General features: G+C 39.9%; 1 pseudogene; it reads right to left on the reverse strand.

Annotated features, from left to right (window-relative positions):
- Window positions 1-2,264: 2,264 nt before the first annotated feature.
- Window positions 2,265-3,053, reverse strand: LOC147726300 (protein SET-like; annotated as a pseudogene).
- Between the last annotated feature and the right edge of the window lie 3,879 nt (window positions 3,054-6,932).

Below are 6,932 nucleotides of genomic sequence, written 5' to 3' on the forward strand. Positions count from 1 at the left end.
CTCTCTTTCCCAGACATGGCTCAAATGGCTTAAGCCCTATCCCAACGAATCCTAACTAACAATAACACAACCCCTTAAACCCCTAACTATAACTAACTATAACTAACAATACTCAGACACAAATAAGTACAAAACGCAACACTTAGACACAAAAAAATAACAAAAATTACTTGACAAGGACACTAGAACATAGATTCAACAAGAGCCACTGCAAAATCTAGAAAACTGCCAGGACTGCGACTGTAATTACTTTAGAAAGGCAAGGTATGAGAAGGGGTGTTGTCTACATGAAAAGCAAGGTGTGTTTCAGATGTCCAGTGACCAATTATTGCAAAATAATAGCCAGTTTAACTATAGGATAGGTAGTTTCAGACGGCTGCCATTTTATTTAAAGTATATGTTGCTCATGGTGCTTGAACGTTCTTAGTATCTCTTTGTTCATTATTGTTCAAATGCTAAGCTGTGCACTTGAATTTAATCCAAAAAGGAGACTAATGCCTCATCCGTCATCTCCTCTGCTTTAGTTAGTGTTTTAATGAAAGCACAGGATTTTCCTTTCTAATTTTCGCTTGCAGTCAGTTCCTGGAGGGAGGAGTGGTGATCATGATCCACTCATCCTCCGTTGACAGTCTCCAGGGATGCCTTCACTGGAGTCGAAAGGTTGGATCTGCGTTCTGGATCTGCGCATCAGTTGTCCAACCTTTGAGTCTTTAGCGGATCCTCCTTTTGGCGTAACAAGGTATTGATTGGCAGTCAGCAGCTCTGGCTTTTCGGCGCAGCTGTGATCACTTCAGGAAAGTAGTATGAGTAAAGTCTTTGTTTCGCCATTCCTGAATGCCTAACCTGCCATCATCATCCTGTATGAGCTAAACATTATAAAACTTAATTTTGATGCATGTTTTAAAATGAAATAGCAAGTAAGTCTATTGGGTTAATTACGACTTTTTGAGGCCAAGTTTGAATTCTAAGGCTTTAGTAAATAATTGCTACGCGCCAACAGTTTCCCCTTTATAGATGCCTTTGGCATGTCTAACTTATCTTTTCCTTCCCTATCTTACTATCCATGTTCCTTCTTTCGTTGATTGATAAAAGCAGTCCAGGAAAGAAGTACTACGTATGCAGAGAGTCCATGATCAGTTCCTACAGATGATGTAAAGACTCTATGGGACTAAAAGTAAAGGATCAAGATAGCAAAAGATATCAAAAGATACAGAACTGACTACAGGTCAATAATATTGAAAAGACGCATGTGAAAAAAGCAGATTGCAGAGGAAAAGTTGTTATTCTGCTACAGATTTTGGAACTCATTTAGAGTCTACCAGCAGCAACATTTATAGACTTAATAATGAAATTGTAAATAGTTAATTACTCTAATAAGCTAGGTATGAAGATATCAGTTTAACATATAGATAGATAGAACTGTAATGATGTAAGAATAGCAATTATAATGTTATAATTTCTGATTTAGGTATTCCCCTGTGTTGAAGACAGCTAATGAAACACAGTGAAACATACACATCCAGCTAAAGGGAGTCCAGCAGTCAGGCAGGAGTTGTGTCTTCTCTCTTCCATTCCCCTTTCCCCCTTGCTGGTGATATTAGGCTGTGATCAGGCTGGTGGCACTGGAATGGGGGCATTGGGAGCCAGCATCAGTTCTGTCCCCATGGAGAATCAAGGGTCAGATTGAAGTGCCTTACCACAAATTTTGCCTTCTCTTCCCCGACACAGACAAAAATCTCAAAACCCACCCAGTTACATTCACTGACTCGCAGGTTTTTTTTTTGTTCACCGTATAATTTTTTAAACAATTAAACAGGTTCATTGAGGCAAATGCTAGCTCTCCATATTAAAATGGAGATAGTGTAACCTCTGGGTCCAATATATAGAGAAAATTAAGGAAACTGATATAATTTCTACGTGCAACGAGACAGGGGCCCAGCACTACGCTTTCAGTGCAGTAAGGGGAGCATGGACCTCCCACATGCATCTTCCCGGGGATGTTGCTGCTTTTTGAAGTTATTATCTTTTCAGGTGGGGACACTTGGGAGACGGGTTATAATGGATTAAGGAATTGAAACTGGTTAGATTTACCTAGCAGTTAACAAGTTTCTCCCACCAGCCCAAAATTAACTTTTAAACCATGGCATGAAGTGGGGAAGAAGTCCACTTAGAGTCAGGCAACATAACGCACAAAATAAAAATGATGACAGTAACTTGCTCCCAGGGACTGGAGAATAGGGTCAAGAGGCGAAATCCATCGGTGATCAGTCATCTTTGCCTTCCTCCTCCTCCCCTTCTCCTTTCTCTACATCATCCTCCCCCTCTCCTTCCTCTTCATCCTCTTTCTCATCTTCTCATCTTCCTCCTCGCCATCATCTTCTTCTTCCCTGTCTCCTTCCTCGTCCTCCATGTCAGGGACCATGTAGTAATGTGAGGGTTTTGGCCAGATGTCACCCTTGATCACTTCACTGAGCTTGTCCGCCCCTGCTTCAGAGTGGTCCATAAACCATGTGAAAAAGCTATCTGGTTCTTCATGTTGCCTCTTCCTACTTGCCTTGTTTTATGGCTGACTGGATTGCTTCGTTAGGTCCTTGCCGGGTTTCAATTTGATCTCAACGACTTTGAGGAGGGATCACCACTTTCATTCAAGTGAAAATCTTTGTAGAGGACTTTTGTTTCCAAAATATGGATTTATATTCATCACAATTAAAATGTATCTTGTAGCCAGACTTGATGTCATCAAACTTGAACACCTCGACCCTGGTCAAATAATGGAGCAATTCTTCATCTTCCTCCCCTAAATGTTTCGGTACTTGTGGATGATTGACAAGCGTTGTCACCCAAAAATAGGGATTTGGGCGATGAGTTCTGACCTCTTCAGGAAAAATTGCTGACAAATCTTGCTATAGTTCTGTTTCACTTTCAATATTTCCTCACTTGCCTGTTTGTTAAGTCTGTCAATTTAACTCTGTTCCTTCTCCATGCGAGTATCCACTCCATCATGGTTGAAGTTGAGCTCCCTCATTGGTGGCCTTTGCGGCTTGAGCTGACATGCTGGCTGACGGCTGCCCGGCTACAGGACGAGGTGGCCGCGGCAGCTCCTTCAGCCTGCGGTGCACCTCCAACAACAGATCACAGGTCTGGCTACAGAGGGGCAGGGCAGTGTGGCAGGGTCTGCGCAGATGGGGGCTTCGGGGAGGATGGTGGCCAGAGACTCTCCAATCTTTACACCAGCATCAACAAACAGCTTTAAAGAGAAAGGGAAAGTAACATATACACTTCCTGGTAAGCAGCCAAATCCATTGCAGCAATCCCTGGGTGTGACAAGCAGTTTTTTGTAATTTGTGTTGATTTTTCAGATTCATTTCTATGCAAATGGACATTGCATGACACACTACTCTAACAATACATGGGCATACACTATACCTATGTATCTAAACCGATGTACCTATCCAGTGAGCTATATAGCGCAATGCAAAGGGCCAAGCAACTCATATGTTTCCTGCACAGTGGCCTATCTAGTGCAGTGCAAATGACCATGCAGTAGCACATATGAAGCAATTTAAAGGGCCATGCAGTGGTCCTTCTACAGCAATGCAACGGTCCGCACAAATCATATGTTTCCTACCCTGCGGGCTATAAACCACTCCACAAATCGTAATTCAGTAGCACATATGGATCCATGCAAAGGGCAATGCAATGGCCTTTCAACAGCAACACAAAGGGTCATGCACATCATATGTTTCATAATCAGTGGCCTATATAGCGCTACACAAATTTACACTCAGTACTTAATAGCACATATGGACCAGAACAGTGACTCTTCTACAGCAATGCAGAGGGCCACACAGTGGCCCTACTATCGCAGCGCAAAGGTCATATGTTTCCTACACAGTGGCCAATGTAGCACTATCCAAAGAGCCAAGCAGTGACACATATGGAGCAACGCAAAGGGCCACATAGTGGCCCTTTTAAAGTAATGCAAATAGACACTCAGTGGCCCTACTACAGCAATGCAAAGAGCCTTGAAACTCATGTGTTAATTTTGTCCTATTAACCTTCACATGGAATAAGTCAATAGAATGTGATGGTGTTTTTCAGCAATATAATGCAGAAATTATGTTACTTATTTCTACGTATATGTGAAGAGCCACATATTGCAGATGTACATGTAAAACAGCACAGTAAGGCACATATGTATACAAAAATCATGCAATAGAACACAGCAAACCACTTTGCTGGCCTACGGTGCTTAAAAGGGAAAGGGCCAACATGCTCCATGTTCATCCTTATCTGAGCATTCCTGTCCTTTCCTAGTGCTGGCACACCTATGGCTACATTGCACCAACACAGGCACCCTTCCATCATGTTGCAAGGGAGTCTGTCTTTTAGACAGGTTTGTTTTTGTGCAGAAAGATACACCTTCCAGCACATACACAATCCTCTTTTCCTGTTTGTAAGTGTGCTGCTGAAGCCCGCACACTTTGAAAGAGGAACCAAGGACGAGACAATGTGATTGTTTGACACCATTGCACCTCTAGTCAGGAGCTGTACAACTATCACTTCCTAGATCTGCACATTTGGTAAAGGGTCTGATTTCATGGGATAATGCATGGGAACAGCCACTTTCCAGCCATGGCACACCTCCCTGCTGCATAGTAACACAAGGCAGCATTTTGTGCTGCCTTGGATTGCTCTAGATTCATCAAGCCACTCAGGGCCATGCAAGGCTGGCCTTTCATGGCTTGACAGACCACATTTAGTTGTGACTTTGGCCTCGCATGAAGCTGATACATGCTCAAATGTTAATGAATAAGCCTCAAAGCATTGAAAAACTTTGTGGACAGATGTATGTTGCATGCACAGGTATGTATGTATCTGACCATTACCTGGTTTACAAGTGTTTCTGGTGATAACACTGCTATTCCAATACTGCACACATGTGGTGGTTTAACCAATGTGGCTTGGGTGACAGCCAGTTTAGCAATGTTTGCTCATACTATGAATTAAGTCTTATATCTTTGTTATTGTAGGCCTGACAAAGTGTGCTGTTACACCTTGCTGCATAGACAAAACCCGTGTTGATAGAGGCATTGAAAATCACTTAATTCTGTTCGGGAAGAATAATGGATATCGGTGACTAACAACTTAACTCTACGTGAATTTATTCAGAAGTGCTCTGGAGCCTCTATTTGAGATTTGGCTTCGTAATATGATCTTACCTAGTTCAGAAGTTCACAATTTTGTCTTACAAAATAGTTTTTTATGTCACATTTCTGTGTTATATATTTTTACATATTTTTGATAACTGTCACTGTGATTATGTCCACATTGTTAGAAAATTGAAAGACTGCAAACTTAAAGATATGTATGTGTCTGAAAACATATATCATTACAGCTCACAAATCCAAAATAAGTGAAATTGATTTAAAAATTATTAAGTAAAAGTATTAACTACAATTTGCACAGGTCTGACATGACCGCTCATTGAATGTTGAATACCTGCCTCTGATTCGTCACCCTCATCATATTCAGTTGGAATTGCACAGCCATACTCCCACGGTATGTTGCCCTTCACACATATGTGGTGCAATATTGCACAGCCTAATAGAATCTTGCAAACCATCAGTGGTGAGTACAGTAGTCAACCACCAGATGGAACCATGCATCTGAAACAGGGCTTTTGGACACCAAACATGTGCTCAACAACATTTCTGATTTTGGTCAGAGAAGAATTAAACCTTTTCTGTCCATCTATCTGTGCATATTGATAGGGGGTCATAATCCATGGTTGAAAACCAAATCCTTGGTCACCTGAAATTAGTAAATAATCAATGCCAATTAATGATTTGTTGTTACTTCTACATTATGTGCTATGCTTAATATGTAACTTGGAAAATTCCATCACATTCTCTTTGAAATTAAAGCAGATAATGTTTAGATATTGTTATTCATTGTGTTGCAAATTATTGCTCAACATACATGGATCATTTCACATATTGTACAACGTGTAAGACATACAACACACCAACATACTAATATATATGTTTATACAGCAGATTAGTACTGTAAGTAAGTTAGAATATTTGTTGCAGCTATATGTGAATTGCACTCAATATGCATGCAATGTTGCCAAATCTGTATCGTATTATCTAGCTAAAATCCTGAGCTATTTAGGTAGGTTCAGTGACTGCCACTTTAAGATGCACACATACAATTGGCCTTTTCTTTTTACCTATGATGTCCTTGCTTGTATACATAACGTTTCTAAAGCCTTAGATCAGTTCACATACGTTTTTTTATAGATAGTTGCTTGAGAAATTAGGCATTTTTGAATATGTTACTAGGTCATATTATTTGTGATTATTCATACATCAGCTAAAGTTTTTTTCACTGTAAGTTGTCTTGAAAAGCTAAAAATGATTTCTAGGTAGTGCAATGTAGCCTTTTTATTTTTGAGGCCTAATGATGTTGAAATAAGTAACATTGAAAAGCAGACATGTCCACAAAAACTAATTTGATACATGTCTGTATGTGGATTTTCTTTGTTTGTGAATATATTTACCTTTATGCCTTGCTTATTACAACATATTTCTAACATGAGAAGATTCTAATTTTAATTGTAAATTCACATTGATATGCTACCTTAGTTACTACTTTGCCTAGATTATTTTCCTGGTGTCTCACATTTTTGTAAGCCAATGAATTCAATATATCACTATTAGTTTGTTAAACTGAGAAGCCACACATTTTGGCACGTTGAGGAAGGGTTTTAGTATATGTTACCTATTTTTATATTTGACTTTGACTGTTTCAATACCTGGAAGTTTGGTTCCCTTAATCATTTTTGTATCACATATGTAACTACAGTCCATATTTATTTCCTAATTTGATACTTCACTTTCAGTGCATGACAGACATTTTTTTGGGAT

The sequence above is a fragment of the Lissotriton vulgaris genome, chromosome 3_1, assembly GCF_964263255.1.
Source record: "Lissotriton vulgaris chromosome 3_1, aLisVul1.2, whole genome shotgun sequence".
In the NCBI taxonomy this organism is placed as follows: domain Eukaryota; kingdom Metazoa; phylum Chordata; class Amphibia; order Caudata; family Salamandridae; genus Lissotriton; species Lissotriton vulgaris.